The sequence below is a fragment of the Mustela nivalis genome (genome assembly GCF_964662115.1).
Source record: "Mustela nivalis genome assembly, chromosome: 6".
Taxonomy (NCBI): Eukaryota; Metazoa; Chordata; class Mammalia; order Carnivora; family Mustelidae; genus Mustela; species Mustela nivalis.
Window position 1 is genome coordinate 10,065,321 of NC_139025.1, and position 22,888 is coordinate 10,088,208.

The following is a 22,888-nucleotide window of genomic DNA, read 5'->3' on the forward strand; positions in this document are numbered from 1 at the left end:
AATAAATGTTATGGGGATTGAAAAAAAAAAATAGCAAGGAGCTCTGTATGTATTGCTATAAAATATTTTCTGGATATAGGATGTAAAAAAAAACAAGGTATAGTAGGTACGTGTAGCATGTTACCATTTTTGTTAATGAGGAAGTCTTGGCTTGTATCTGTACAAAAAAATTCTGCAGAAGAGTAAGAAACACTGGTTACCTGTTGGGGGAACAGGTGTGTGAGAGAGATTCTTTGTGCTATGTACTTTTTTTTTTTTTTTTGCTATGTACATTTTTATACTGTTTGATGGATGAACCATATGTTTGTACCACCTTTTTTTTTCTAAGATTTTATTCATTTATTTGACAGACAGAGATCACAAGTAGGCAGAGAGGCAGGTAGAGAGAGAGGGGAAGCAGGCTCCCCGCTGAGCAGAGAGCCCAATGAGGGGCTCGATCCCAGGACCCTGAGACCATGACCTGAGCCAAAGGCAGAGGCTTTATTCTGCTGAGCCACCCAGACGCCCCTTGTACCACCTATTTTTAAAATTAAAAAAAAAAAAAAATTGGTGAAAATCAGACAAATCTGCCTAGGTAGTCTTGACAGATTGAAAAGGCAGCAGGAGGGACTAGAAATTTGACCTGCCCACAGATTCTCACTGCTAGTGGACCGCTGCCTATCTTCACCCTGAGAAGCCATCCTTCTCACAAAGGATTATCTCCGAAAAAGCTCTAATGTGTGTTCCTGGGGGAGGTCTGTTGCCCACAGTACTGAACATATAAGAAACGCTTTTATGGAGATCTCTGCCCAAAGCGTTCTACTTGCTAATGTTGCCCATGAACATTCTATATTCAAGTGAAACTTCAAGCGAATTTAAGGTAGACAGATGATCAAAATTGGAGCACGGTAGTGACTCACAGCCCACCAATCCCAAAGCTAGACTACCTGGGGTTCTAATCTCAGTTGTTCACTTTTTAGCTTACAGGCTGGAGGCCTGTCAGTTTCTTCAGCTGTTAAAACCCGGGCAGTTACAACGCCCACCTCAGAGGGTCCGTATTCATATCACGGGCCTGTGAGCCCTAGAGCAGCCTGTTCAACCGCAGTAGAATGTGGGCCACACAAGACATTAAAAGTCTTCCAGCACTCACATTCGAAAAAGAAAAAGAAACAAAAGAATGTTTATCCCAACATATAAAAATATTACCACTTCAGTTTGCAATCCATAAATGCTCAGTGTCTTGTCTTACATTGTTTTTTTTTTTAAACAACGCATACATCTGGGTTCCAACCAGCACATCTCAATGGGGACTAGCCAATTTTTAAGTGCTCAGTAGCGGCATGGGGCTGGTGGCTGCTGCAGGGAACCGTGTCTCGGGCACGTAGTAGGCGCTCAGGGCTACCGTGTGATCCGGAGCAGGGAGTCTGTCACCGTACCTCCTCTGGAGCACACCGGTCTTTCACCGGCAGTGCTCTGCCAGGGATGCCTACATTTTGGGTTAAATTCATAGGATTCTCTGTAAGCCAATCACTACTTGACCTCCACCCATACTTTAATTCACAGCCACGAGGTTTGGCAGAGGGTTGCGACCTATGCAAATGAGCAATTTACATAGTGGGGCTGCCGTCTCCATCCCATTATCCGGTTATCCCAGTTCCGGGGCGGGGGTGGGGGTGGGGTCTGTTGTCTCCCCAAATGTGGAGGGCCGTGCACCACCACCGCGGGGGAGAAGCAGGCGAGTGGGGAGGCCCTTTAAAAAGGGGGAGGCGGTGGTAAGAGGAGCGCTGAGCCTCCGGAGGACAATTCCGGCCGTGGGGAAGAGCCGCGTTTTGGGGGCGGTGGGCCCAGAGGGGCAACAATGGAGGCGGACGAATTCTGAGAACCGGGGGATACTGCCAAGCCGGGCGAGCGCCCACAGTCTCCGCGCGCGGACCCGGGAGCGCCCGGCCACGGGCAGCGGATCGCCCCGGCCCACTCCCGGCGCTGGGCCGCAAACGCCGCCTGGCTTCCGCCTCCCGCGCCCGCTGTCTCCCGGCTCCTGAGTGGCTGCGGGGCCAGGATTAACCTTTCACCGCCGCACTCTGTCCAATCACAGGCTCGCTCTCATGCCGGCGCGGGGCGAGCAGAGCGAGCGGAGCGTGGGGGCGCGGAGGGGGCGGCGCGGGCGCCGGTGGGATTCTCCAAGCCGCGGTGCGCCGTTGCCGCGGGCCGTGCGCGGGCTGCGGGCGAGCCGGGCTCTGCGCAGTCTCCGCAGGCGCCGGCGGGAGGGGTCGAGGCGGAGGCGCGGCGCAGGCGGCTCCAGGCCCAGGTGAATGGAGTAACCTGACAGCGGGGACGAGGCGACGGCGAGCGGGAGGAAATGGCGGCGGCGGCGGCGGCGCCAGGCGGCACCGGGAGGCCTGGGCTGTGACGCGCGCGCCGAAGCGGGGTCCGATGGTTCTCGAAGGCCCGCGGCGCCCCGTGCTGCAGGTGAGGCGGGCTCCCGCGGAGCCGCTTTGTGTGCGGGGCGGGGAGCGGCTCCGCCCGGCCCCCGCGCCGAGGCCCGCGTGGGCGCCCGGGCCCGGACCCGCCGGGGAGGGGAGCCGGCGCGGCCAGATGGCGCCGCCTCGCCTGGTCCCCGGCGGCGCGGCCTGCGTGCCGGGCTGCCCCCGCGCCGGGCTCCGCGCTGCACCGACCCCGGCGCCCCTCCGGAGTCGGCGCCTCTGGGGGACTCGGTGCGGTGGCGCTGGCGGCGGCCGGGGCCGCGGGCGCGTCCGCAGCGGGCTTGGAGCCGGGCCTGCCGCCCGCCGGGCTGGAGGAGAGCGGGCTTTGACAGGTCCGGTTAGGCACGCGGGCGCGGTACGGGCCCCGCGGCGGCGTCCCGGGAGCATCCTCGGGACCGGCGGCGGCGGTGGGGCCCCTGGCGCGAGGCCCCCTCGCAGCGCAGGAAGGCCGGCTGGCGGGGCTGGCGGGGAAGCGCGAGCCTTCGGGTCCCGCCCGGGGAGGATTGTTCGTGTTTACTGGCAGGTGACCAGCTCTGGGTCCCCCGGGGCGGGTGGCCGAGGCCATCTTTTCGCCCCTCCCCTCCGGTGTTTTTGTTGCCGGAACGCCGGAACCCTGCCGAGGAGCCTTTCTAGAGGGTTTTTAATCTTCGGGAAGTGAGTGTATGTTTTAGGTTAGCACACCAGATTTATGTGGATTGTCTAGAAAAGCCGAGCTGCCCCGAAGGCTTTGCCCGCAGCCGAGCTTAACAAAACCACGTAATGCATCTCTAATAGCATGGAGATTTGTAAAAACGGGGATGAGTGGGGAGTCCTGCGCTCTACAGTGCTCAGCCCGTGCTTTTGTGAAGGAAGTCCTTCTTTCCGCCGCACGTTACCGAACCATATGAAGAGTCTAAGCATTCTTAGAACTATCACACTTAAAAAGCATTCGTCTCATTAAAGAGGAATTACTTTGAAGTCTGTGCTGCTTGGAGGCGCTTCTGGCTTTGAATTTTCTCAATCGTTACAATCCCGATTTTCAATTGTCTTCCGTTGCTTGTTTTTCGAGTTAGGTGCAGCACGCTCAGTGAATGGAAAAGGGCAGGAGTGGGGACTTAAGTAACTTGGAAAATATATCTTTTAAAATGTGCTTTCAGAAACAGGTTCGCTCCGTTGAACATGTATTGTTGTAGACGTTAAATTTCCTAAATAAGAGCACATCTTAACCAAGAGCTCCAGAACTTTATATTAGAGGTCTGAATGAGACTGACTGCTAGGGAATAGTGATTTTAGCCCTATTAATGTTTTGGGGACTATTATTAGGATCTAGGCTCTGGAATAATCAGTTTATTTGGCATAGTGTTGTCTTCAGAGCCAGCTACTGCCTGTGAAACATGTGTATTCTATGGAGTGTATGGCGCGCGCGCGCACACACACACACACACACACACACAAACACACACATACATGCATATAATTGTAGAATTTTATTTTAGACCATGTCAAACTTACTCTGTTTAGAGATGAGAAATACTATAAAGACTGTCTTTAAAATGGTCACTATGTACATTTAAATGGTGACGTGGGTTAATGGATGTATTCATGGCCTCAACATGCAGTTCTTAGAAAAGATGTATTAGTTTTAATTTGGGGAGAAAAGATCTTATTTTCCTGCCATGATTTTCGGTTTATGCCGTCATCTCGTCTTTGAAGGTTAAGACCGTCTACTGTATTTTGCCTGTGGCTCTTGTGTGAGTTGTACAGCGAGGTTTGGCCATTGCTAAGTTTTCTTGTCTTGGTTGTAGAAGACGTTGTCTTTCGATGGGGCTCGTGATTCTTATTTGATAGCGATTTTGTGGTGTTTCATAGCTGGTAGCTCTTTTGGCGTAGTGCTGCCTTCTAGGAAGAATGACTGTTATGGCATTGAGATGATTTATTCCCTGCCACTGTCTGGCAGGTGAGAGATGCTGGCTTCATTTGAGAAAGCAGGTGTTTTACAGAGGTCCTCTCACTCGTGACCTTAACATCCTGTGGTCATTCCTTGTGGCAAAGGAAAGAAGGGACACATTCATTAATGAAAAGTGCCCCCTTATTATGTACCAAGATGTTTCAGTTGCTTTTATATACATTCTCATTTCCTCACTGTGATCCTGAGGTGAACTCAGTATTGTCTTTATTTTACATGTAAGGAAACAAAGACTCAGGTTATTGACTCGAGTTAGGAACCTGAAAGTGGCAGTCAGGATTCGGTCATGGTTTGATTTCAGGGGCCTCTGTGTGGATCCTCTGCATTGCATTGAACTGCATTGTTGTGCCAAGTGGATTTTAGGAGGAAAACCTGCATAAATGCAGGTGAGCCCTTAGTATTTGTTGAAAGAAAGAAACTCTCTAAATATTCGGGGGACCTTTGATTATCTGATAAATAATTTAGATTTTTTCCCCCTTTCTTGTGGTAAAGTATGCAGCACAAAATTTACCATTTTAACCGTTCTTAAGTGTGCAGTTCAGTGACAGTACGTGTGTGCGCGTTGTTTTGTGACTGTCATCGCCATCCGTACATCTTCAAAACTTTCCCTTTATCTTCAGGGGGGCTCTGTTCCCGTTAAACACTGACGTCCCATTCTACCCATCTCTCAGACCTGGGCACCCTCATTCTTCTGTCTCTGTGGATCTGACTGCTCTAGGAACCTCGTTATCACTGGAGTCATACAGTATTTGTCCTTTCGTGACTGGCTTATTTCACCTACCATAGTCCTCAGGGATCATTCATGTTGTAGCATACGTCAGCACTTCCTTCTTTTTTAAGCCCAAATAATATTCAACACACACACACACACACACACACACATTTTGTTTACCTGTTTTGATGTGAATGGACACTTGGGTTGCTTCTGCCCTTAGGCTTCGTGAGTAACGCCGCTCTGAACATAGATGTATAGGTCTTTGAGCCCCCGCTTTTACTTCTTTTGGGTATAAACTCGGAAGAGGTCAGACTGTTTCTTGGTCATCAAAACACACAAAAAATTCAGTATTTATTGCACTGTGAGTTTTCTGAGGGTTGTTCCAGGCAGTGATACTATCCTGTAAATAACTCCTCTGTGTCAATAAAAGACTTTAATCTCCTTGATGCCCAGGATTTGCTCATTTTTATGATCTTGCTTCCTTCCACTGCCCATTGGATGTTCAGGTAACTGAGGTCATTCCATTGCTTCATCTGGGGCTCCTTTGCGCTCCGGTGGGTGCTAGAGGAGGAGACTGGGAAGGCACATGTTGAACTTGCTTAAATACTAAGTTGAAGCTAAGTGGTTTATCTTGTTCACCTTGTGCTCAGCTTTTTGGACATTCAGGAGTTTCCTTCATTCAGGAAACCCCAGGGGACGGATATGTATTAAACTAGCTCGTATTCACCGGTTTCCTTGTAATATGCACTTAGGACTTGCCAAAGTAGACCAGGATCTTAGGGGGTGCCATTATCTCTTTGGGAGTCTACCTGCTTAGCCTGTGAGGTGGATCTTTTAGTCCTTATCTTCTGATTCTTTGATGTTCACCAAATCTTTTGCATGACCCAGGGTGATTTTTAGTTGCAACTAATTTCTGTGAAAGGGATTGTAATATTAGTACAGCGATGTAGAGACACCTGTGTGTTACTTTATAATTTGTCTACTTGAGAAAGGATTTGAGATTGTCTTACAATGACAGGTTTGAGAAGACTGAAGGGGATGGCGGAGGTCGAGGCATAGAGTATGGAAGTTGCTAGAGGGAATTAGAAGAGAGGCTTACGGCAAGGATGGCTCAGCCTCTGTGTGTAACTAAAGGGTTTTTTTTTTTTTCTTTTTTAAATTTTTGTTAGAGCAAAAGAGGAAACAAGACTATAGTTGGCAGTGATTAATGAGAGGAAGTATACCAAGAGAAGCAGACTTTTCTCTTGTACGAAGAGTAATCATTTGGATTCTTGCATAAAACGATATTAACAATATATGGAAAAAATGTTTTACATTTTACAAATGATAGGGAAACATTTTTCGCATGCCATTTTAGAGGCAGTGGATACAAGCGTCTGGCATAATAGAAAAGCTTTAGTAATACAGGTGTGCTTCGTTGTGGTAATTTGATTCCATAGAGCTAGTTAATTTATCTTTAGGCTAATGTCCTTGAAATATCAATTGTCTCATTCAGGCTTTTGACAGTTGCTGAGTAACAATCCATTCGCAAATGAACTCTTTTCTGCGCAGCACAGGCGGTCAGGATTCTCTGGGCCTGTCTTTATTTCTTACGGGGTGGTGTAGACTCTCTGAATGAATACAGAGAGAAGTGGTCGAGAAGCCTAGCTGATGATATTTAAATTTTCAGTCCTGTAAAAAGGCCTTTGTTAAAATAAACCCGAGTACAAAGTGACTTTCCTGTTTATCTGAAATTGTCAATGAATTGTTGGTACTCTTTTAAAATACAAAGTTGCTTTACATTTTAAATAAGTGACTGAGAAGGTGTCACAAGAAAACACTGTCCGAGGATGTCAGCAGGACTGGTACTAGAAAGAAGACGTAAAGTAATGACACGTTGGTCCTCGTGTTTTCATTTTTGAGGTTCTTGGTGATATTCAGTGTCTTGGCTGTATAAGGGTTTATGAGAGTAAGGATGGAATAGTGCCGGACAGAGCAGAAGGTGCTCAGGTTTGTGGAATGAATAGATTAGTTTATATTTAATTTTTGAAATTTTAGAAGCTGAGGTAGATTTTTGGAGAATAATATTGCATGTATATTAAGGCTTTTAAAAATATCATCACCCTTCTGATTTTGGACCAGTCATGCTGTCTGATTCTTGATTCTCCTCCATTTGTGAGGTTCCCTATGACTAGGTGCATAGAAACATTGTGGGCTGAGAGAAGTTTTAAGAATTTCATAGAAGAAGAGTGCTGGGCGCCTGGGTGGCTCAGGTCATGATCCCAGGGTTCTGGGTTGAGCCCCGCATCAGGCTCCCACTTGGTGGAGAGTCTGTTCCCTCTCCATCTCTCTCTGTCCCTCTACCCGCTAATGCTCGCTGTCTCTCTCAAGTAAATAAGTAAAATCTTTAAATAAAAAGAAAAGTGCTATAAAAATTGAAAGTTCTTCTGGTATAGAAAGCTTTCTATTGAAAGCAACCTCAGTATTGAAGCAACCTCACTCTGGTAGTTGTCGTGGTAGTTCTGTTTCAGCTGACAATTCAGTGTATACAGTAAAGCAGTGATTTAAAAAACAGGTTTGGGGGGTGCCTGGGTGGCTCAGTGGGTTGGGCTGCTGCCTTCGGCTCGGGTCATGATCTCGGAGTCCTGGGATCGAGTCCCGCATCGGGCTCTCTGCTCAGCAGGGGGCCTGCTTCCCTTCCTCTCTTTCTGCCTGCTTCTCTGTCTACTTGTAATCTCTGTCTGTCAAATTAAAAAAAAAAAAAAAAAACAGGTTTGGAAAGTCTTCTGGGAATTAGAAAATGTCAGCAAACCAGTTCAGAATTTTAAAAATAATGTATTTACAGAACTCGAATAAGGAAAGCAGGATCTCAATTTATAAATTGATCTTTGAAATGTTAGAAAGGTTCTCTAAGTTAGATCAGTAACATACTTGAAGGGGAAAGAAAGGTAGTAGACTTGTCTGATACTTTGAGATTCCAGAATTTTTGTCTTCCTAATGGTAACAGCCCAGGAAGGCAAAATTAACATGATGATCCCAATGGTTTGAAGGGCCTTGCCTTCTCTTACACAGCCTCCTGCACAGCGGTTGCTCGGGAGGAGCTCTGATCAGTGGTATTTTAAGCTTTTTCCACCTTGCAAAATTAAATATTAATATTTTATCAGAGCTTTGTAGAGCAAATGTCTGATGTGAGAGAGACCAGGGTTCAGATGCTGAGTCCCCCATGTAGCAAACTTGCCGAGTGTCTGCTTCCTCGTTGGTAAACTGGTCATAAGACTACCTGTTTGAGGTTGTGAGGGGAAAAAAATGAGTTTCTTAAACTCCCATCCCACTTCTGGCACATAATTACTCTTTGATAACATTTAGCAGATATTGTTTTTCCTTTATCTGCATTGAGAAAATCTTACTTATGTTAAATGTGGTTATGTTATGATCCCCCCCGCCCAAAGTTATTGCTGTAGGGATGGATGTCCAATACATTTATAATGGATGGTGAAAGAGAGGAGGGCTGGAGAGCAGTTATTTCATAGGCGAAGTTCTATACTGAAAATGTTCTACATTGTGTCTAATGGTTCAGCTGTCTCATTGGGTCTCTGCAATAGTGATGTCAAGTGTAATAATGCCTTAATATTGCTAGCTCTCCCTAAATAACCATTATTCTTCTCTTATGCATGAATAAATACATCGTCCTTTGTCTATATTTCAAACCAGTATGAACTTTCTGTGTATCTGTCTCCCGTCTTTGGTGTGGGCCAGTGGTTCTTACTCTTTGCAGACTGTTGATTTGATGAAAGATGTGAATCTTATTCCCAGAAAAATATATATGCTCATAATTTTACATTAAATTATCGGAGGTGCAGGGACCTTTCCTGAATCCTATCTGTAGATGCTTGATTAGGCTATGTCTACGCATATAAAGAGAAATAATAGGTTAACTGAGGAATAGTGACACTCTTCTGGGTGATAGAGGCATAAGTTCCACCTGATTGATGGAATGGAATGAATAGGGCCAAGACTGTGTGGTTAAGAAACCTCTGCTCTAGATGGGCTTTACTTCTAAATAACTAGCTGCAGGCTAAGGGCAGGCCACCTTGGCCTTTCTGGACTTAGCTTTAATTTTCTCTCTAGTAATATTGAGAACATTTACAGGTCCCTAAATATCTTAGAGTCAGTTGTCTTTGAAGCATCCATATTGTTCTCAGACCTCTCTGTTTCAAGCTGAGATTCTTTACTAAACATGAGGCATGAAATAGAGAGGCTGCATTTTTTTGCCCATTAAGGTTTGTGCACAGTGACCGTGAGGCATTAAGGTTTGTGCACAGTGACCGTGAGAAAGGAAACCATGGCCTTGTGAGCTCTTCTGAGCAGGGGAAACATAAGATGAAAACCCCTGGGAAATCATCTTGAAAAGTAGAGAGAGCCAGTTTTGCCTTGAACAGAGGGCAGAATCAGAGACTGTGGAGTCTTTTTTCATTTTCTGTCTCTGTTCCTAGTGCAGCTTGATAAATGCCTGTTAGGGAAAATCCAACAAACTGTTTAAAGACTTCTATCTGATCAGTATGGTGACAAGCAGGTAACCCATCAAGACGCCTCTGGTCCTGTGACTGAGGGTTAAAGTGTCTAATAGAGACCTTGCTAATTTAATTTTAAAGGCTTTTCTTTTGTACATAAGACTGTACTGAGATTACTTAACTTTTCTCAGTCTTGTATGGCTAAGTATTACAGAGGAGAAATTCCTGACTTCTGAATCTTTATATGTACCTCCTGCATCTAATAAACTGTTTATTAATCTTAGACCAAACATAATTTTGGGTGTTTTAAGGAAAAGGCAAAATTTTGTTGATAAAAATATGGGAATAAGTGATAAAACAACCTAAAATTAGTCATTTGAATGTCGTTTGTAAATTGAATAGGAATTCAGGCCAGCTGTAATTTCTTGTCTAAATGCAATTAGTAGCTTCAAAGGAATCATTCTTTTTGGCTTTTCCAATATACGGCCTTTAGTTTCCAGCCCTTCTTCAATTAATTATGTGAAATAAGGTATTGCCAAATAGCACTGTCCTTTTGGGATGTGTTTGTAGAAAATCTCCACGGACATATGATGCGGTTCTGAAGGAGGATATTGGTTTTATGCAGTTTATGTAAACACGTGGCTTTTGTATTGCTAAACATTGGGAGAATTCTGGGAAGTTGTTTGTTTTTTGTTTTTTTAAACCTGAGTTCCGTCTGTACTTTGGCCGAGAATAGGGAAACAAATAATTTTCTTAAAGCTTTTTTAAAGCACGTGCACCTGTGCACGCACACATACGTGCATATGTGCACACACAATCCCTATGTACATGTATGACATCTGTATTCGCTGTGTATCTGTGGCAGATGCTCAGGTAAAATACTTACTTGTGTCGTCTGAGTTGAGTGAAGACAAAATTACATAGAACGTTGTAGTTTCTGAAATATTATCTAGTTTATTTCACTGTGTCTGAACCCCCTCTGATTGTAATCTCTTTGAAGGTAGTACTTTCTGTTTTACTAAAGAAGTCGTTATGTAGTATTTGTAGCCAGTAGTGCATCACCGTTTAGTCATCAGCTGAATGGAATAGAGATACTAGAAAAAATGGTGAGATGTATAGTCAGTTACTGTGTATTTATTGAGCATCTATGCTTTTAGACTAGAAAGGCCAAGGGAAATGTCCGTGGGCAGGGCTGATTTGGGTTGCCACAGGCTTTAAAATTAAAGGAATATTTACTTATGTGTGTGTACAGACTGAGCTAAAATTAAAATATTAGTTTGCTTCTGTTAATGTTAAATTGCATTTACTCTTTTTCACCCCTGTCGTGAGATCAAAAGGAACATATCCAGAAGGAGCTTATTTTGACAGGCAAATCAGTGTAAATAGATTTAGTGTAAATACCCTAGAGGGTAATTGTATATTACAGAAATAAGTTTGGAGTCAGAATTTAAGTAGAATTCCATCTCTCCCATTTATTGGGGAATATGGCCCTGGGTAAGTGTTTTCAAATCCCTGTAAAATGGAAATGACCCTTGTTTCAGGGGTGTTTTGAGGATGAAATGAGATAATAGAATTTGAGTGCTCAGTGAAGGTAAACCTTCTCCCTGCTGTCTCACATGTGCACCATGGCAAATGAGGAAGTTTTACATATTGTATTAAGGATTGCTTACTTATCTTTCAAAATAAACTTTAAGTGGCATCAGTTTCAACTGATAGACCGGAAAGTACATAAATCGCAAGGATACACAAAGTGTTTCCAGGCAATTACGCCCCCTCAGCCCCTGGCCAAAAACACCATGCCGACTTTTCCTTATTTTTTTTTTTTTTTAAGATTTTATCTATTTATTTGATAGGCAGAGATCACAAGTAGGCAGAGAGGCAGGCAGAGAGCAAGGAGGAAGCAGGCTCCCTGCTGAGCAGAGAGACGGATGCTGGGCTCCATCCCAATCATGACCTGAGCCGAAGGCAGAGGCTTTAACCCACTGAGCCACCCAGGTGCCCCCAACTTTTTCTTATTTTTAACTCTGTATAGTGGAAGTTGTATGGTTTCGTGTTGGGTTTCTTCCCTGAACATCTTAGGTGGGTCAGGTTCATTCCGTTGTATCATCTGGGGGTCCGTAGAGTTCTGTTACATGAATATGTCAGTCTTTCCTTGTCTGTTGCATTGTGGGTGGACATACACCTTGCTTTTGGTTTGGGCTGTTACGGATATTGCAGTTCTTGTGCATGTTTTCTGGTGAATATATGTGTATTTCTGTCGGGTGTGCACATAGAATGGAGTATCCGTTATTGGGTATGTGCATGTCCAGAACATACACGTCCCCTTGACCGTTCTCCCAGCTGTGTAGGAGAGTTCTCGTAGCTCCACCTGGTTCTCACACTTGTGTCCTCTTCATTTTGGCCATTTTGATGGGTGTGGTAGTGGCTCTTTGTGGTTTAATTTGCATCCTTCTAACTGCATTTGAAGAGTACTCACCGTTGGATATCCTGTGTGGTGAAGTCCTCTGTCCACTGTTCATTTACTTGTTTGTTCCTTATTGATCTGTAGAAATTGTTCATGTATCTTCTACCCTGGCTCGCCTTTTCACTTTCGTAATCAGGTCATGTAACCAACAGACATTTTAAATTTTAATCTAGTCCAGTTTGTCCATTCTTTCCCCTTTATGATGAGTGCTTTTAATGTCTCCTCTAAGAAATTTTGCTCATTTGAAGGACATGGAGGTATTATCTTGTTTCCTTTTTTTTTTTTTAAGATTTTATTTATTTGAGAGAGAATGGGAGAGAGAGGGAGAGAGCATGCATGTGTGCGCGCACATGTGCAGGGGGAGGGGCAGTGGGAGAAGCGGGCTCCTGTCTCTGCGGGGAGCCTGGGGTGGGGATGCAGGGCTAGAACCTGGGACTCTGGGATCATGACCTGAGCTGGAGGCAGATGCTTAACCCTGAGCCACCCAGGCACATTTCTTAGGTTGTTTTCTAAACACTTCTTTGTTTTAGTTTACACCTTTAGAACTGCAGTCCAACTGGAGTTGACTTTTGTGTATGACTTGAGGAATGAGTCAACACTTGCTTTTTCCATCTGGATACATAGTTAACTTGGTTGTTACTTGAAAAGATCATCTTTTTCTGTACCACAGTGCAGTATTGTTTTTGTCACTAATTAAATAACCTTATATGTGTGGGTCTGTTTCCATAGTGTGTTCTGTTGCATTGTCTTTTCTTGTGTCATTACCCACCCTGTCTTAAGTATTGACGCTTTATACTGAGTACTGGTGAAAGTCAGTTGACTTTTGCATGTTAAGCCATCCTTGCATTGCTGTGATAAAGCAAAATGGGTGTTAATGCATTCTCCTTTTTGCATGTTCTTGGATTATTTGCATATTTTGATTAGTATTTTTGCATTTCTAGTTTGAGAGATAGGTCTATAATTTTCCTTTACTGTAGTGTCCTTGTTGGGTTTTGGTGTTAAGTTTATGCTGGTCTCCTGGAAAGAGGTGGGAAGTATTCCCTCTCATTTCAGTCTTACTGAAGGGTTTAAGATTCTAGTTCTTCCTTTAAATGTTTAGAAGAATTCACTCTAGTGAAGCCATCTGGGCTTGGGAGTTTTTAATAATCTGTTTTCTTTAAAACCTATAGGCCTTTTCAAATGTTCTTTTTCTTCAGATGTTAATTTTGGTAGGTTATATTTTTCAAAGAATTTGCCCACTTCTAAAATACTATCTTGAGTGGCTACTAAGAACTAATTGATACTAAAAATAGAAATAACCAGGTAAAACTTGGCTCCATTTGGAAAACTGCAACTTTTTTTTAGACATTGTTAACTGATTTAATATGAGGAATATTCTTCATTGTTGTTTGTGGGAGAATTAACAGTGGTTAATGCTGCTTGAATTAGGTTTTTTTTTGTTCTAGTGTGATTTAAATGGTCAAAGTTAGTTCCCTGAAAACAAATTATATTCAAAGGCTTTTGCTATGTGAAATCTGTAATTAGATTTGGAGCTTTTTTTTTTTTTAATTAGAGAGGAGGGGGGAGGGGCAGCGGGCTAGGGAGACAGAGAATCTTAAGCAGGCTCTGTACACAGTACAGAGCCCCACACGGGGCTTAGTCTCACAACCCTGAGAAAATGACGTGAGCTGAAATCAAGAGTTGGACGCTTAACTGACTGAGCCACCCAGGTGCCCCTTGGAGCTAAATTTTTAACTTTGCTCCATTTTGGATTAATTTTGGATTTATTGTTTTCTAAAGACTTGCATTCATTTTGGATTAGACTAGTGAATTATAATTTAACATGTTCTTTGTGCCTTGTAGGATTGTTTCTAAGGGATAATAAACATAAAAAAAGTGATTAAAGTATGAAATAATAGTATCTTAATAATTCTTTCAGAGGGGGGCAGCCAGTATTCAATTAATCTCTTTTAAAGTTTTGCTTATTATTGGTGAGAATTGTCAGCATGTATTCATTTATTAAAAAAATCCAGCTTGTGCCTGGCACCCCAGTTGGTTCTGGATGTACAGATTTACTGTCTTTTCACTGAAACTGTTGACTTTCTGAAAAAGTGGCTCTGAGACCTACAGGTTGAAGGGCACTTAGCTAGGTGATAGCATGTGCAAAGGCTCTGGGGTAGGAAGGCATTGGTGGAGGTGCTGAGAGGTCCTCACGGCTGTTGGGAGGTGGCAGAGTTACACAATCCCAGTTAGAGATAGATGCAGGGCCATATGTAGTACGGATTTTGGATTCTAGCCTGAGTGCTGGGGGAGTCCAGTGAAGGTTTTGAGCCGTCTTGCTATACTGGTTTGACTCATGTTTTCCTCAAACCTAGTTGTGCACTGCTTTGAGCTCTGTTAGTATTCTTCTTCTGTTCTTAATCACTTTGTTTTTTTTTCTGGGACTCGTGCTTGTTGGTAATCCTGGGCAAGAGCTTGGGTCTGGCAAATGACAAATATTTACTTCTGCCTTTAGCGTTCATATTGTGTATCACATCGTCCCTTGTCATTCTGACAGTTTACTTACGATATCGGTCCCTTACGCGTGCCAGACTTTACCCATGCAGTAAGGTGTAAGCAGATGTGGAAGATTCTGAAACCTATTGCGTGTCTTAGGCTTTGCTCATGTTCAGACAGCGTAGGATGTTAACTGCACCCCGGCTTTGCAAGGTATGGTGGCTGCCAGTTTGGGCCTTTGGTCTACTATGGATTCTTTCCTGTATTTTCTTTTTCTTTCTCTCTCTGTTTTTTTAAAGGGTTATAAATACTCTGGGAGATATGACCCTCCAGTTGTAGTTGTTCCTGCTCCTTTCCCATCCTTTGTAATCCCCACATGTGTCAGTGACATCTCACACTCTTCACCGTGCCTCCAGCGCAGTGTTCTCCAGCGCACCCCCCCCCCCCCCGCCGCCTCCAGTACACGAAGTTAGACCTGTCTTTTTAGTGATCTGCAGATTTGACTTAACTAATGAACTCAGTGTGTATGTTGTGGGATTGTGTAGGGGAGGAAGAGGAGCCAGAGGCCAACATCTTTGCGGGTCCTGTGGTAGAAATGGGGCTTACATGGAAAGGCAGACAAGGTCATTTGCCCAAGATCTTGTACTCACCGAAGGATTCTGTCACCGCTCTGACTTTGGAGCCCACTTCTTTTTCCTCTTTCATCTGGATTCTTTCTGTAATGTGTGTGTCCAGGGTTTAATTGTGACATAATTGAGCGAAACAAGGGTGGTTACCTTAGGAGGCTGTGTTTATTCTGACGTTTCTTCTCTTTTTTGAAAGCTCTTTCTAATTCCTGTAATGGATATAGTTTTGGAAATTATATTTAGCAGTAGTGAATCTTCATCTTTCTTATTAGATTAGTTTAGTTTTGGGAACAGCCCCAAGTTCCCTTGATAGCTAAGTGTGGATCTGTTTCCAAGTGGAAATATGCAATTGGCCCCCAAGGATAGAGAATTGTAGCTGGAAATGTGACCAACCCTTCTGGTTCCTCTAGGGTCGGGATAAGTCTGGACAGTACCTGGCACAGGGGACTCTCAGTGTGCAGACGGGCAGTTCCGGCATAATTCAGGATTATAACCAGGAAGAGGAATGTCTTCTCATGGAGAGAGGAATCTTCAGGAGCCTCTTGTCTTTTCTTGCACTGTTCCTGCCTCGTATAGAGATTTGTTCTCGGCTGAGATGAACTAGGGGAGAGCCCTTTTTGGATGCTGAGAATAGAGAAGCAGGGGCCCCAGTCTCGCTTGAATTCCCCAGGATGAGAGTCGGAGCCTCGTGGAGCTGTGTGCTAAGGTCCTTTAGGATGCGGCCCTGCCTTGTCTTAACCTGTTGCACTGTTTTGCCACACTCGAATGGGAACGGTGCCTTGGCACACTGCTTGTAATTTCTGCAGCTTGACTCGCCTGTGTCCTTGTGCTTCTCCACATGCCCTCACCCCCATGGTGTCCTGTTACTGTCTCCTCACCCCTGTGATGCCCTGTCACCGTCTCCTCCCTGATGGGGCTGGTACTGCTGGTCCTTCGAACTGACCTCCAGTCCGGTCCTCACCTTCTCCAGAAGACAGGTTTGTAGTATGTATGTCTTGCTCGTTAAGTATTTGTTGAATGAATGAATGATTTTAAGGGGCAGGACTTAAAGCTCATTTAAATAGGGAAAATCACCTTAAGTGTTACTCTTTAGACTGCCCAGAAGTACAGTTGGACAATTTCCATTTTTCTGTGTTATGATAGTCAAACGTATGTATCAGTTTGTAGTAGAGTTTTATTTTTAATATTGTTTTAAAATATTTTCAAGCTTATGAGTTGTAAGAATAGTATGAAGAATTCCTATACCGATAGCTACATTTACCAATAGTTATTATTTTCCACACTTGGGTGTTCTCTCTCCCCCCCACACCTCCTGCATATAGTTGTTATTTTTCTGAACTTTTTTAGAATAAGTAGCAGGCATTATGCTCTTCACTACTGAATATTTTCAAGGTCTGTTTTTAAAGAACAAGAGCATTCTCTTACATGATCACAATATAGTTATTGAATTCAGAGAATTTAGCATTCATTGATGATAGTTCAATTGCCCCAGTGTCCCTGTAGGGGGAGGGAGAAAGTTTTCCCTCTGTGCTCTTCGTGGGTGGAGCCTGTGAATTAAATCAACAATGGACAGATGAACAAGAGAAAAGATTTATCTTGTGTGCACCCTGGAGATTCCCCCGAAGGAGTGGAAACCCAAGGAAGTGGCTGGACTGGAGAGCTTCTGTACCATTTTACTAAAGGGCCATGTATTGTGGACAAATGACAAGGCAAAGGAATGGGGGAGTTTGGGCTTTTCGGGGTGTAGGTTGTGGGAAGGTGAACAGATGACAGAAGACAGTAGGGGTTGGTAACGGGGTTTGTGCAGGTGCAAGTCAGGGGTGTCTTTAGTGGTAATTGTCATCTCCTCCTCCTGGTGCTGGAGTGGGGACGAGGGACACTCACAAAAGCAACACTTACATCCCGCTTGTAGAGAATTTTTCCTGTATCTGCGATTTCTCTGTTGCCTTCAGCTCAGAATAACCCTTACGGCAGGGCGGCGTGTTTTCAGGTGGCCTGTCTGCTCACCCTTCAGCCGGTCACGTCCCTCGCAGCGGCGCTCCTTCTCTGATCCAGCAATGTGCATTGTGTGTAGTGGTCATGTGTGTTCACTCTCTTAATCTGGAATTGCTGGGCAGCTTTCAGCTTTTATGACAGCTGACATTTTTGAAGAGCACAAGCCAGTTGTTTTGTAAAATGCATCTCAGATTCGGTTTTGATGCTAACCCATGATTAGATTCTGGGTTCTCACTTTCGGCAAGAAAAGTGCATAAATGATACTTCCTTCTCAGTTCATCACACTTAGGAGGTACATGTCAGGCTGTCCCAGTACTGATGAGGTCACTTTGGTGGAGGGTGGTGTCTGTCAGGTTTCCCCTGACAGATATAGTGTGACTATATCCGTTTTCATGAGGATTTGCAGGGAATCTGTGCCCAGAAACAGAGGGGGGCGGGGGCCCAGAAACAGAGGCTCATTTGAAGGTTGGGATATACTTGTCACAGCTCTCTAGGGAAAAGGGAAAGCAGATAACGTGAGTGGCTGGGGGTCTTGCACATAGCTATTAGTGTGGCGCTTTACCCCTTGCCTGGAACTTTTAAGGTGTTTGCTTTCCAGAGTCATCGTGTTCAGCAGTCTCTCAGACTCATTTTGTCTCAGGACTAACCTCTCTTTGTATTACAATATACATGCATTATATTGTGTTAGAACAGCTAATGTAGAAAATTATGGCCTCTTTTCCTTCATGGATGTTCTTACAGGGCATATAAAAGATAGGCTAGAACGTGGTCATGAATGGAGTACATTCTAGCATAGCAGTGTTTTTATTGAGTAAAGTACAGAAACGTAAAATCAAACACTAACCTTAAAACTGACCTTGAAAGTCGGTGGTTTATTAAGCGTTTGCCTCTCTTGAAACAAAACTGAAGGGTAAATGCCACTGTAGGTCACTCGAAGGGGAGGGATGGTTCTGGCTGCCATTTTGGTATGTTGGAATGTTGTCTTTATAGGAAGTATTCCAAGTACGTGGGCCATTGGCTGGCAGCCTAGAGATACTTTTTATACAGAGATTTTGATGGGTGATACTTGTTAAAATGCTCTTTGACCTGTATTCAGTTTCAGTTTTGGATAAATCTAATTTTAGGCATAATGACATTGAAGTATAAACATAATATGTTTGTTACAGATTTACAGAAACCCAGAAATTTATCTGGTTTACAGAGTAGTACAAGAAAAGAAGGCTAATGAATTTGTGGTTTAAGTCATAGAAACTGGGGTAAGTTTTAACTACATCTGATGGCTTAAGGGAGTTTTAAAAACTGCTTTTTTTTTGTTTGTTGTTTTCTTTGTTGTTTCGTTTGTTTTTAACCTAAAGCGAAATCATTGCTCTTTAGATGGATTTATTTAAGTCATCTCTACACCCAACATGGGGCTCAGACTCACAACCCTGAGATCAAGAGTTGCGTGCCCCGTCGGCTGAACTGACCAGGTGCCCCCAGAATCATTTCTATCTAAACTATTGTCATCCTAGAAGTTATCCTCAGTATGAAAGTTTGTTTTCCAATTCTAAATGTAATAAATTGTTCAAATTGTAGGAAATTTTAGAATGCAGAAGAATTTTAAGAAGAAAGGAATCGCTCGTGGCAGTAATCCAGTCCCATCCTGAATTTCGGGCTGAATTTTCTCTCCATTCCTCCTTTTCTTCTTTAGTTTTTAACTTGACTTAATCATGGTCTTCTTGTAAATAGAAATGCTCTACTGTTTTTTTTTTCTTTCCCATTGTATGCCATACCGTAACCATTTTTGTTCAGTATGAGCTTCCATCATTTTTAATGGCTCAGTTGAATTGTATCATGTAAGATGAACCACAGTCCACCACACCGTCCCCTCATTTGGTCTTCGACATGGGGCATTTTTTGCTATTTATAGATGGTAATGAGGAGGAGAGCATTTCTGTATGAGGGTTTTGTGTGTTTGTGTGTGTGCATTAATATTTCACGATAGATTGGTACGCAAGGATTGTAAATTAATAACGACAGATGTAACAGTCAGGGAGCAAGAATTCCTGTCCTCTTCCAGGTCCTTGCAACTGGGCTGAGGCTCAAACTGGCTGAGAGATTGACAGGAGAAAATCAAATGTAATAGTGTAAGTACAGGGAGACCATGCGGACGTGGACCTTCCAAAGATGGGCGGGCATAGCGAGAGTCTGTGGGTCATCCAGAACTAAGGGGAAGGGCAGAGGGTCTGGGACCGCAGAGGAAAGGAAAGCACTTCACGGGGCCATAAGGAGAAGAGCAGCTGTTTGGGGATTAGATGTTTGCTCTGCCTTAGAGATGGGTCACTTCAATAAAATTGATCTCTGCTAATAGCTCTTACTCCGGGAAAGACCCTTGATTTAGATTCTTTTATGTGCTTAATGGAAGGGCAGAAGTTTCTTTGGAGCCCACAGGGTCTCCTTGCCTTCAGCTCAAAAGAATCTCCGTGCCAAAGTGGCCCATCTTGGGGGCGGCCTATCCTTGGCCCCTACCTAACAATTAACAGTAAAAATGGAAGTATTTCTCTTGTACTGTGTATTTCATTTTCTGAAGATGCCGGTGCTTATATTCTTGAAATTATTATCCCTTTTCTTTTCTCTTCGGTCTTTCGATCCGGTCTTTCCACCTTAGTCTTTTCATAATCTATATTTACCGAATGGTAGTTGAGAAATCCTTGAAATACTTATTTTATATACCATGGGTGTTTGGCTTATTTCCTATCTTTGGGGGTATTTTTATATTCTCAGACTTTATCCATTTGATGATGATTTCTTTCCCATCATGTAGCATTTCATTGTGTGAGAAATGGCTAAGTGAAGTAATGTTTTCAGTGATGTTTGTGGAGCCAGACAGAAGTAGGTATAGTATGCTTTTTTTTTTTTTTTTTTAAGATTTTACTTATTTATTTGACAGAGATCACAAGTAGGCAGCAGAGAGGCAGGCCGAGAGAGAGGGTGATGCGGAGCAGAGAGCCCGATGCGGGGCTCCATCCCAGGACCCTGGGATCATGACCCAAGCCGAAGGCAGAGGCTTTAACCCACTGAGCCACCCAGGCGCCCCTTGGTTTTTGCTTTTAAAGAGAACTAGTGGACACAAAGCTATTTAATTTTATTTCACACTGTTTACCGAATTTTGTGACTTAAATGTTTGATTTTCATTCTACTGTAAATTCATGATGACTAGGTAGTTCGTGGTTTGTGGTTTTCAGGTTCATCTGGTTAAAAATACTGTATAAAGTTTTGTATACTTTAAATGTATATGATAATGTGTTTCCTATGCCAAATCTTAGGATTAATAAAGTCTTAGGAATTGCCTGAAAACAAAGGTTTTGGATAGAGGTGGGGGTATAGTTTTGTAAATACTACCATATATTGAGAGTTTTCTGTGTTGGGGGAACTTTCTACCAAGCTTAACAGACGTGATCTTACTGAGTTCTCTTGATAGCCCGGGGTTATTTAACAGGCAAGGATTAGAGGTAGCTTGATAAACCCTTGTCTTGACATTGGACCCTTTGCCTGTTTTTAGATGATTTTTTAAATGAAAGATACTTTAAAAAAAAAAAGGTTTGCTCTCCAGATCCCTGGTGGTCTTGCTCTGTGCCCCTTATCCATGGCGGGCCTCTCTGAGGGGTGACTGAGAAAGGACTAAGGGATGAGGACATCATCTTGGCTTCTGAAGGTAAAAACAGCTGAGATTCCTCCTGCTCCTACTTTAATTTAGAGAAGAGTCTGGTGGGAGTGATTTTTAAACAACTTGGATCCTTTCTGTGTGCAGGTTCCTTCTTAATGTAGTTAAGTGTTTGCCCACTTAGCTCTATCTTCCTTTTAAAAGCTTGTCTCCCTCCTGTAGCTGGGCAGCATATTCTAAGATTTCTCCAGTATTCAAATTCCAAGAAATGGAAATTTGTTATTTGGCATGGATTTTATTTGAGGATATAGTTTATGTCCTTTTTTTTTTTTTTTTTTTTAAGACCAGTCTTGAGGAAATAGAATTAAAAACAGAATATCTTCCCTGTCCCAGAAAACCTATCCACAGAAGTAGAGGGAAGAAAGCAGTCCTATTGCTAGTAAGCGTGAAACCAGAGTGTGATGTGCATCACAAGCTGTCCCCCGAAGAGACCTACTCTTTTGTATAGCTAATTGGTTAGACACTTGACACCCATGTTTTTCAAGGCAGAATTGCTCATTTCCTTACATCTTTATGACTGGGGGGAGTCAAGTGACAAATTAGGCCCATCTCTTCCTAGGAAACTGGGAGATCAGGCATTGTCTTTCTCGATGATTCTGTTTCAGGGATGGCTTTCAGGTCCTTAGGGAGACGATCCTGAGATGTGACACTGGGAAGAGGCTATTTAGCCTTTAAAAAGATTCACTTACATTTGGAGAAGATTGAGAAATTGTGAACAAAAGGAAGAGGGAAGGAGGCTTTTCCCTTTATTATTGCCTGGGAGAATCAAGCCTTTTATTTTTAATTTGCCTTTATGCCAGTAATTGTATTAACCTGTTTGCATGTATCACCGAGCATTCCCTTAAATGATTTTAGGGTTGGTTGGTTAAAATAATGCCCTAGATCTCCATAGCATATTTGTTACTAGGACCTCTAAAGGCTTTTCAAACATTTCTTACTTTTATTTGTTAGCTTACAGAAGTACTTTAGACGCTGTTTTAATGTCTCGGTGTTACTGTTGTGTGTGTGTTTGTGTATTTTGTCTTTTGCTCAGGACGCGGGACTTTATAGTAGTCCTGCTTGGGCTTCATGGGAGTAGGATGGAAATCTTGGACAGTGATACTTGTGAAGTTAACAGTATCAGCATCTGTGACACGTAGTAATAAAAAGACTAAGTTGGGAGTTTTGTTGCCAGTTTTAGAAATGTGTACCAAGAAGCTCTCGATGCTTTTAGACATAAGATAAGCAGGGTTAAGCTGTCTGTTGTTACAAGCCTTTGTCTGAAGGGCTACAGCTGCATACCGGATTTAGATGCTAATGTGGGTGAAGTCTGCTGGTTTGTACTAAAACTTGGCTGAGCGTCTGGGATGTGGCACGTCTTTTTCAGTCATCTTAAAGGGGCTTATCAGACAGGAGTTTGCATGTCTGTAATAGAAGTTACGGTCATCAGTTAAAGTGAAAGAACTTGGCCTGTTGGTTCTGTATTCATGAACACATGAAATAAGTTGTCCTTGTACTTGGTGTGTTAACTCCCTGATGTATCTCTGTACAGAGTAGTCTGGGGAAATAATTCGGATAACTCAGCAGTAATTTTGTAATAGTGGAATTGCATTGATGTTTAAAGGAATATCAGTGTTCTTATTTTAGTTAGGGTGTTTCTAGAAAAGACGGGAACGTGGATTGGAACAGTGTAGAGCAGGACACATCAGGCCTTGTTGGTGTCTTGAGTTTGCATCTGCGTAGGTGGCAGCGGAGAGTGGAATTAAGCCTCCAAGTAGGGAGGGAGCTTAAGAAATGCAGACTGACCCCATGGTACTGACTTACATAGTGTTCAGGGACTTCGAAAGCCAGATTTTACTGGGGGAAAATGTCATGTACTTTCAGGGATTCTCCCGTATAGCTCACCGGATTATGCTAACAACTTTCAAACGTTTTCATTTGTATTAGAACATAATAAATACTAATTTTAAAGGCAGCTCTTTGAGACATGTACTATTTTCTTGACACTTTTGGTAGAAAAATGAGTTTTCGGGA

At 43.4% G+C, this 22,888-nt stretch overlaps 2 protein-coding genes across 5 annotated transcripts in view; both read left to right on the forward strand.

The window, feature by feature from the left end:
• SYNE3 (spectrin repeat containing nuclear envelope family member 3) overlaps window positions 1-22,888 on the forward strand; it is a 978,380-nt gene that overhangs the window by 297,765 nt on the left and 657,727 nt on the right. The gene's annotated exons all lie outside the window — the stretch shown is intronic.
• DICER1 (dicer 1, ribonuclease III) overlaps window positions 2,095-22,888 on the forward strand; it is a 70,940-nt gene continuing 50,146 nt past the window's right edge. Inside the window, exon 1 of one of the 4 annotated variants that reach the window (XM_082736269.1) lies at window positions 2,095-2,287. The gene's annotated coding sequence lies outside the window, so the exon portion shown is untranslated. Of the gene's footprint in view, window positions 2,449-22,888 lie in introns of all 4 variants that reach the window. The other 3 variants (XM_082736268.1, XM_082736267.1, XM_082736270.1) reach the window with 3 other exon arrangements.